This window comes from Ambystoma mexicanum, chromosome 7q, assembly GCF_040938575.1.
Source record: "Ambystoma mexicanum isolate Mex_15411 chromosome 7q, UKY_AmexF1_1, whole genome shotgun sequence".
In the NCBI taxonomy this organism is placed as follows: Eukaryota; Metazoa; Chordata; class Amphibia; order Caudata; family Ambystomatidae; genus Ambystoma; species Ambystoma mexicanum.
In genome coordinates this window covers 688,793,260-688,802,772 of record NC_090941.1, presented here as the reverse complement: position 1 = coordinate 688,802,772, position 9,513 = coordinate 688,793,260, and the positions used below count along the sequence as shown (strand labels likewise).

At 46.9% G+C, this 9,513-nt stretch overlaps 1 protein-coding gene across 1 annotated transcript in view; it reads left to right on the top strand.

The window, feature by feature from the left end:
• Positions 1–617: 617 nt before the first annotated feature.
• The window catches only part of TNFRSF19 (TNF receptor superfamily member 19), a 264,598-nt gene continuing 255,702 nt past the window's right edge, over positions 618–9,513 (top strand). Inside the window, exon 1 of the mRNA XM_069639109.1 lies at positions 618–742. The gene's annotated coding sequence lies outside the window, so the exon portion shown is untranslated. The remainder of the gene's footprint in view (positions 743–9,513) is intronic.

Here is a 9,513-nt window from a genome sequence, read left to right as displayed (position 1 = left end):
GGTTAGTACTTGCATGTCTAGAAGAGTGATTTGAAGAGCAAAGGGGGCAGGAAACTGCTCTTTCTGACAGCAGTCCTTAATTGGGTGCTTTCAGACTTAAAGGAGAGTGTTAACTGCTTGTAACATTGAAGCAGCACTGAAATAGTCTCATTGAAATGCGTAAAGAAGTTAGGTCCTCACACACGCATAAGTTTTCCACACCCTCACTGTATGTGAATTTAGCGCCTAGCCCAACATTTGAAGGGTTAGCACCTCCTCAATCCCCCCTCTCCTCGAAATTCGAGGTTGCGAAATGCTGCGGTCTCCAGTAGATATGGCAAACAGTTTGGTCACTAGTATGCAGTTCTGAAGATTGTCTGCCGGCCTATCATCCTATAAAGAGAAACATCAGTCACCTTTCCGACACACATTGGGAGGAGGGTGTGGGGGGGTAACACTGCGTCTTCGCCTCGGTTACGGATGTACAGATGTTCTGTACTGAAAGAGAGCAGCGTGGGTAGTCTAGGCAAAAAATGATTCTTCCGCTGCCGATTGGCTGTTTCCGGTCATATGCTCTCTGTATATGTCTGGAATTAAGCCCCGGTAATAGGTGGCTGGTGTAGGTGGGCGGGACAACTGCTTCGGGTAGTCTCTAGGCAACAAGGCGCGCGGCGCGCATAGGCAGCGGCGGCAGAGCACCGCTCAGAGCGAGGAGGCGCTGCCACCGCCGGAGGACAGCAACACTGGTCGCCACCAGCAGCAGGTGAGCCCCAGACTGTCACCGCAGGACCGCGAGCCTCCCCAGCCCCCCCTCCCGACCCACAGGACAGTCCAACTCTCGGCGCAGGCTCTTTCGCCAGAAACGAAGTTGTTTTGGAGGAGTCGCGCTCTTACTAGAGGTCACGGGGAGCACGGTCCTGGCACCCCACCCACTTCTTGCGAGCACACCCATGCTGTTTGGAAGTGGTCCGATGCCAGCGCCGGCCCCGTGGCAAGCACATGTGTTCCTTCTTTCGGGATGACTGTCCTTTTTCGCTTTCCTGCTGCCCCCGTGGTTTATATTGCTGCATGCATGGCTGCTTGTTGCCAACGCTCCCTTTCTGTACACCCTGCCTTTAAAATGCTGGTTTATCTCGAGCCACGGGGGAATGCATAGCGACTTCTTCTGCGAGTTATGCAAATATTCGCTCCTGCACAACAGAACAGTGCCCAGCTGGCATGCGCGACTCGCGCTGCCTGGGCATATGCACCCAAAACGAATACTTGAGGCGTGGGGGAAATGTTCTGTACAATCAAAAAGCAAGTTCGGAAAATTGTCCAGATCAAACAACAAGTACGCCTCGTTAGCCCGACTCTGCCTGGGAGGGAGGACACCGAGATTCTGCGGGGGAGGGGTGGGGTATAACGGCTCCATGGTGCTGGTCCCCTTGTGGAAACCTAGTCCACTTTAAGGGGGACACCTACTGATCAGATTACTTTTTTTTTTATATACAGGGTCCACTGCCATAGTCTTGGTGCTGCTGTAAATGTTACTATTTCCAACTCAGCCGTACTCGGAAAAGGCTCCATTTAATAGCCATGACAGAGGCAGGGATTGGCACGCAGCACACCTGTCGCCCCACTCCCATGCCCATGAGCGGGTTGCGTGGCAGATTGCCCTCTGCAAACTCGCCGAGCATCGTTTAAAAGCCTGCTGCTGGCTGATCGCTGGGCACTTGGGGACATAAGCCTTCCGTATCCCAAGAGCAAATATTTGTAGCCAGGTATTGCAGATAGAAAAGGGCCCAGTGTGTAAATACGCGGGCAGGTAGAATGAATAGCCCCAGTGCAGATGGCAGAGAAAGGCGAGCGGCGCCATTTCACAAAGACCTGCTTTGCTTTCATGTGTATGTCCGGGGACTAGTGCACATGGAAACTGCATGCTCGCAGGAGCATTTCTTTCACGGGGTGCTGTACATACAGCGTGAAGCTGATGCTGGACTACAGCAAGCGATGGCAATTGGGAACACGAACATAGACTGTACTAGCCTGCCCATTCGCTGCTTATTTTGTGAATATTTGCATCACTCATACAATTGGCTGCAAATAGGTGATATATATAGTCCTGTTGGGCACGTGCTGTAGTTTGTTGAGCGAGTAATAGTCTCTTTGCGGAAAGTCCACCCAGAGATACGCTGCCCAGATCCCGGTCTTCGTGCAGAGCAAAGAAATATGTGGCACTGATAATTCAGTATAAACCCAGATGCTAGTACACTCCAGGGAGCTTTCTGGAACCAGCGTGCTCGGATGCGCCATTCCAGGCCCTTCCAAAGTGTCACAGGTGCGCCCCAGTAGCCCTACCTCCTCTGCCCCCTCTGCCCCCAGACCGCTGGCCAGGCTAAGTGGCTAATTCATCCGTGTGCGTTATCAGGGATGGTTGCTTAACCCACCCGCTCGCCTGAGCCCCTCGCGACCTGCAGATGGTTACTCCGCCTGCACTCGCCGACGCCCCCGAGCTCCCAGGAAACGGCGGCCTGAGCGCCGCATTGTCTGAACCCTGTCAAGCAGAAGCCCGTTGCCGCGGCTGCGGGAGCCGGGCTCCATGCGGGCGCGGGCCTGCCGGTGGCTTCCCAGCCACGGATGCAGCCTGCTGCGAGCTGCTGTGAACTGGGGCCCAGATGTTCACGCCGGCCAGATGTGGCTGCGAGGGATGCGATGTCACGGCCAGCCGGAAGGCGCGACGAGAAGAGTGCCTTCTAGTGCAGCGGCAGGGCAGGCAGCTAGCCCACCAGTCACTTTAAGCAATCTAGTGTGGGGTTAGCAAAGTTCTGAGGCAGGCAGCTCGGGCCGTCTGCAACGCTCCGGGGGTTGCATGAAATTCTACTGCATTTGGACGGACTACTGCTGCTTTCAATGTCTGAGATGCACCATAGCAAAAAGGGAGAGGGAGTTGCTTGGCTTGTGTGGTTCTTAATCTCCATCAAGCACAGAAATGGCACTTCACACATTCGCGCTCGTTCCTTATCGTGTGTATTAAAGTATGGAGTGGATACTTATTTTTTATTTCACAATTTATAAAATGATAACAGTTGCAGAAAACCAGCCATCCCGCCCTCCTCAACAGTGTGATAAAGGTTAATCCAATTCCAGAAATCTGCCCCAGATATCCTCAAATAATGTTTTTCTTCTGGTGCCTGTAAATAACTCTCTCCATCATCGCAAGCTCTTGTCCATTTCATCAATCCACGTGCTCTATATAGACTTCCAGTCTCTCAAGAACAGTTTCTTGGCCATCAGAGAACCTCTAAATATACACTTTTTCTGTGCACCAATTAAATTATCAATAAGATACTGGATACTTTTTAAAATGCAACAGCTTAAACTGTAGTTAAGAGTTGTGGCTCATGCTTGGTTAGACAGTAAAGGCCTGTGCTTACTATTACCTAAATTGCTGATCTGGGTACGAATCCCCTGCTGCTCTAGATTGTGTGATTTTGTGCCTCAAATTGTAAATTTTAATGTAGAAAACAGGGTAGAGCATTGCCCAGTACTTTTCCCATGTACATTCTGCATGCTGTAATCCCCTGTCAGCGACACCACACACCTTACTGTTCTCTGCACTGCATCACATGTTGGCAATGCTCTTGGCACAATACAATTTTCCACATCACCTTGGAGCACGGTGTGCTCTGAGTATCAGGAGGTTGAGTACATGTCAGAAGTGCACTTAACACATCCCAGGTCACATGGTACCTCCCAACACTAGACATTTGAAAATATTTTACAAAGCGCTTTTCAATGGTATTGTGCTTTTGTAAATGAGGCCGATAGACTGGCATTAAAATCCTGAAAAGATTCTACCGAGTCACAGCGCACCATGTGACATATTTACTGCATGTTCAGTTTTCCCCAGGCCAATTCATATTTTATCTTGTTTGCTTTCAAGTCCGAAAAAAGTAGGATCACTTACGAGCACAGCCCAAAAGGAGGGGCCGTTGTAAAGTGTGTACATTCATTTCCCCCTTTGGGCACTAGAAAAACACAGTGTTAAGCATGAATCTTGCATTCTTGTGAAGTTGCCTTGCTGAAATTCCAGTCCTGGAGCTGTGCAGACGTTTTGCAGTTTCTCTCTTGCACCTACTGTAGTTTGTGCCAGTGTAGAAATGATTTAACAGAAGGTGTCAAGTCCACACAGCTGTTGAGTTTTATTGCACACTGCTGTGGGGTTTCCAGCATTCTAAAGAGTTTTGTTTAGTGACTGGTGCATGATTGAGTGCCGCCAAAGTGGTGCACAGTGCTTCTAGAGTTTACCCGGCCGTGAGGGTTGGCGGGAGTGTGCAGGACAGAGCCAGTCATTTGACTGGGCCCCTCCGTTTTGTGCGATTAGTATCTGCAAAGAGGTCCACGTTTTCATTTTCTGAAAATCAGAAGTTTACATGACCTTTGCCCAGTGCTGTATGCCAATCATTGGCACGACTGTATTTTAACACTAGGAATGTAAGCCTTTTTCCCCCAGAGGTTTAGTTTTAGCTGTGGTCTTCTCACCGAGGGTAGGCAACATCTCATTCGTTTTGTTAAACAAATGCCATTTTGTGTCCCGGATGAATTCAGTAGGTGTGAGGCCAAAGTTTTGTTATAACGGGCCAAGGTCTAGTGTTACCCTGAAAGTGAAGCCTGCTCCCTCCTGCATTGCCCTCTTCTGTAGAGGTGGGTGAAGTTGGCCAGCGAAGCGGATCTCGCCTAAAATTCAATTTCACTGGTGGCTCAGTTTCTCGCCAGTTTTGCTGCTTTAGGCCAAATAGAGTTTTCGCGTTTTTTTGCTTCCGGCATGCACGTTTTTAGAGGCCAGCATTCTTTGTGGCCCCTTAATTGGATGAAACATTTGCACGGCCAAAGCAAAAACCATAAATACTCAAAATTGCCCATTTCACTCTACAGGCAGAACGATGAAGCGAGAGGCTATAGCTCAAAACTCACCCTTGTTTTTCACAGAGTAAAGTTCAAGCAGGTTGCCTAAACCCACTGCTCAGTCGAGCACTCTGTTAACTTCAGTGAGCAGTCTCGAAGCAGCACGCCTGTTCACGTTAGCAAAACTGCTAGGGAAATAGTTTACCTTGGAAAGGCTGATGAGGCGGTGTGATTTTTGGCATTTAACATGACTTTTGTGCTCTGCCCACAGAAGAACATGATACCGGTGATTGATCTGCTTGTGCTTGGCCACACTTTGAAACTAATTGCCCCACGAGCGATGGGTCTTTAGTCCTCATTGTTTACGATGTCACTCAGAGTTCCCCAGTGGAAACTAACCCTGTTGTTGATACCGACCCCTCTTAACAATGTAGCCTCTTTCATAAATTGGTACGAACTATAAATCAATATTTGTATTCGAATCATTTGTTCAGATAAGTAGCTCAGAAGAAAGATTGCATTTCATGTCCAATATCTCCAGCAGATGTATTTGTGCCATGTGTGTTTCTTACCGTGTTTGCTTCTGTGCCCTTCACCTAATTATTCCGGAATATCAGACAGGTGACCTGACTTTGCACTTCCAATCGTATATTGTTGGACCTGAGCGGGCATTTCCCACTTGGCTCAACAGCCAGCAATAATGGGCAAACATCGAGGCAAAGGTGTCATTGCTACATGCCCTGTGGGTGAAGTGTAGACCGCTTTTTCTGTATTGAAAGTACTAGAAAACAAGAAGTGCATTGAAAGGAACCGAGCAATGTATTCCAGCAAAACCGTGACATGAACAGACTCAGAACTAGTGACCTGGGATTACATTGAGCCTAAAAGCCCCCTTGTATATTACGCACCAACACATGGATCGTGTCTTTCAGATGGAAAGAAACCGTTTTCTTGCTACATCCCATTTTATCTGTACTGCTGTTATCCTTTTTTTCCGGAGGGGTTCAAGCCTGTGACCGTTTCAGCTGGCGCTCTAATGCCATTTACCTGATGCATTCAGCTCTCTCATGATTCAGAATACACATTGCTCAACTCTTGCAGAGGTTCTTCCTGATTCATGGCCTGGGACATACAGCGGATCCATGTGCCCCGTGAGGAACATGCAAACGTATCAACATCAGCTTTCTGCTCTGACCCGTTAGCCTGCAGATCCTGGAGTTAGTCACTGCACCTTTCTCTTCAGCCATCAGATGGGTCGTCTTACTCCAGCCTCACCATAAAAGTGAGAACAAAATGCCCTTCTAGAAGAATGTGAGCCAGCCTAGATATAAGAATCCTGCCACCCTAGTGCTTTCTGCTTATTTAAAAATGTGTGGTTAGGCCGTGGCTCAATTATGATTGAACTTGGAGTTCCTTTAAGTGCCAAACAACTTAAAGGGCTCTTACACCTCGGACTTTCACCATTCACCATTGTCAATTGTACCTGTTGGTCATGTGTAATAAGTTGAAGAATAGTCTAAACCGCAAAGTCTAAAATTGCATCTCAAAAATGAAAATAAAAAGGAAGCAGAGCTTTGTGCGGTCCGAGCATACTGCCCTTCTGTGAGCTCTGCTCGGGTACTTCTTTACCAATGGCTGGGGCAATTGCTGCTTGGAGTCCTGGATGTCCCTTTGGGGTGGTGAAAATTGTCGTTGTGCATCGGATGAGGGCTTAATGTGCCCGAATTGTGCCTAAATTCTGAAATGCCGGATGCGGTCTGTGCATTTGTTTCGTAGACGCAGCCCTTACAAAGCCAGTGAGGCCAGCCGCCCCGGTCCAGTGGAGACAACAGAAGAGTTCTGATGCTAGCTCGGGTATAGAAGGACAGTGGTACTCTGCACATGACAGATGACAGAAGCAACCAGGATCCCTAATATACAACAGCACACAAAATAATGAGCCTGAGGATCACAACCTACTGCGGTGTTGGCTTGTTAAACTGTCACTGCACTGTCTCCAGATCCCAAAGGCAGGCCTCATGTCTCCCAATCTCACAGCCATGTCATAACATAGAACCAAAGGCGATGAACCTCTTTAAGCAGCACCCTCCAGTGGCAGGAGGAGGCGCGACCCCTCCCCCCTAACAGTCTGAATGCTACGACCAATGGGGGAGCAAGTCCCGAAGGTTTACTTGGAGCCCCTACATATAGATTGATCAGCTGGAGGCCCCCATGGCCCTTCTTGTGTAGAAAAACCGATCTTGCAAACTGCTGCTAGCTAGTTTCCATTGCAGAAGGAATTGTTATAAATACTAACACGCACACTCCACCACAGTCAAACAGCAGAAAAGTCTGCTTAAACAAGAGATACAATTGAAAAATGTGCACATACACGCCGGGGTGAGGGTGGAGGAAACTATAATCCCTTGAAACCACAATGTGATCCACAAATATTTCTTGATCTCGTATCATTGAATGCACAGAAATGTAGAATTGTTGTGCAACATTTATTGAAGTTGATGGGACATTATCTACAGGCTTGGCTATAAAGCATGCAGGCTTGAATAAAGCGACATTAACTGAAGTGGGTTTAAGGAGTCTTGTACCATAGTTAAAATGTCTCTTAACAGCTGCCCTCCCCTAACCGCCACAGTTGTGCGCAAGTTTGGGTTTACAAACTGATTAGCACCTCTTGATGCTTCTACTTACAGACCCATTTCAAATGCCCTTCCCCCAGTTGAAGTGCAGGAAAGGCGTTCGCCCTGGTGAATCTTCAGGAAAGTATCCACTCTAATCTTCTTTTGAGGTCTTATCAACAGTTCGCTGGTTCAACCATCATGTACCCAGCCAATGTTCTTGTGCAATACTTTTCGAACGGTGATCTAGGCGCTTGTTCCCGTTAGATTAGGTGCTGTTGGCTCACCAATACAGTTTCTATTGCATTGTCATCCTAGTAACGTCTGTCTGCCTCTACACTCTTGGAACAGCATTGCCGAGGCATTACTTTGGATGCCCTTAGAAAACCATACACAATTTAACAATGCTTGCTCTTCAAGGCTCTCTTCATCAGTCGATTTAGGTCACTCCAAATTAACAAACTCCAATGGGACAATAACCTTCCATTGTCAATCTGAGTAAAGTAAAATAACACAATAGACGTCAGTGCTTTGATGCTCAAGGCTTTTGTGTGCTTAACAAATGTACAAATAAATAAATAGATAATGCCACAGTAGGCTAATTTCACTAAGACCAGCACGGCATCTTAGTCTTGTTTGGTATAGGGGTATATTAAAAAAAAAAGTAAGCAGTTAAATCATTTCCATGGAGTTTAGACGTTTATTGTAAGAGCTTTGTTGGATTTGGTAAACATGTTCATATGAGCTCCCTGAATGGCCAAAACCTAAAGCAGAAGGCAAGTGATACATTGCTATCCTGACTGGTCCTGGCACAGTTTTTGCGTTCATATTCAAATGGTTCTGTATGATTTAATTGCAGTATTTTCATAGGTTTCTTTTCAGAGTTTACATATTCTAGTATTTTCCCGCTTGTAAGAGGCAGATGGAGATCTGGTTTGCTACAGACTATTTCCAGGGTATGCAACCTTTGGCTCCCCAGATGTTCTGGACTACAGGTCTCATCAATCCCAGCTGCATGAGTCAATTGTGAAGGATCATGGGAGTTGTAGTCCAAAACACAGACCTATGGAATATATACACATGTTCACAAAGCACTGAAAAGTTAAATGTTAAAATATTTGTTTTTCCTGCCATTATTAACATGGGAAATGAAGTTTTTATGGTCATGATGGTTTTAGTAGGATTATTTTGTATTTTATGGATATTATGATACATTTTTTTTGTGTCTTTTTATAGTATGTTTTAAGTTTCTTATATAAACTAAATCACATTAAATAAATACAAAAAATATGAACTTTAACCTTAACATCTGCCCTCATCAGGAAAACAAAACCCCTTTTTCAAATCCGTGGGGTGATGCATTCACACGGCATAACTGAGGGAATGCAGTAATGATGCTTCCCACGGGCCACTTTGTCATGGGATCAAGGCGCCATAAAACGTGTTCTGCTGTGGCTAATCTCACTTTAAAAATGAGCCAATATTCTTACACGGATTATTCATGTGTGTCTGGGTGGTAAGGCCCACTTCCACAGGGGTGCACACTGCCGTGACCAGACCTGCTGCATAAGTCAAAGGCTGATATATGAGCACCATGATCGGGGCAGTAAGGGTTGTGGAGGTCACGTGGGTGCTTTGTGTGGCTTGTGCTCCATTCTGACCAGTGCACCGTTCGTTTTGCATTGAGTCAAGAATTCTCTGATGTCTTTGGAGCCTCCCTTTGACGCCTTTGGCTGCCAGTCTGGGGTTTGCCCTAGTCTCGGAATGGCACAGTGGATTTCCCTTCCAAAGGGGGGTTCCATCACCAGAGTCGCTGTTCCATATGTTGTTTCTTGGTGGAAATAATCACTTCTTGGCCTCTATTAAAGCTTAAGTGACTGAAGCAGGGTGAGCGTGTTCTGATGAACTAAGTCACTTAATTCAGACTTCTGTCTGGCTCAATCACTTTAGAACTGCCTTCTTCTGCGCGGCCTAAGCAGTCAGCCGAGCTAGCCTTTTCTGACTCTTCACATTGGTTTTATGATTGTATTTG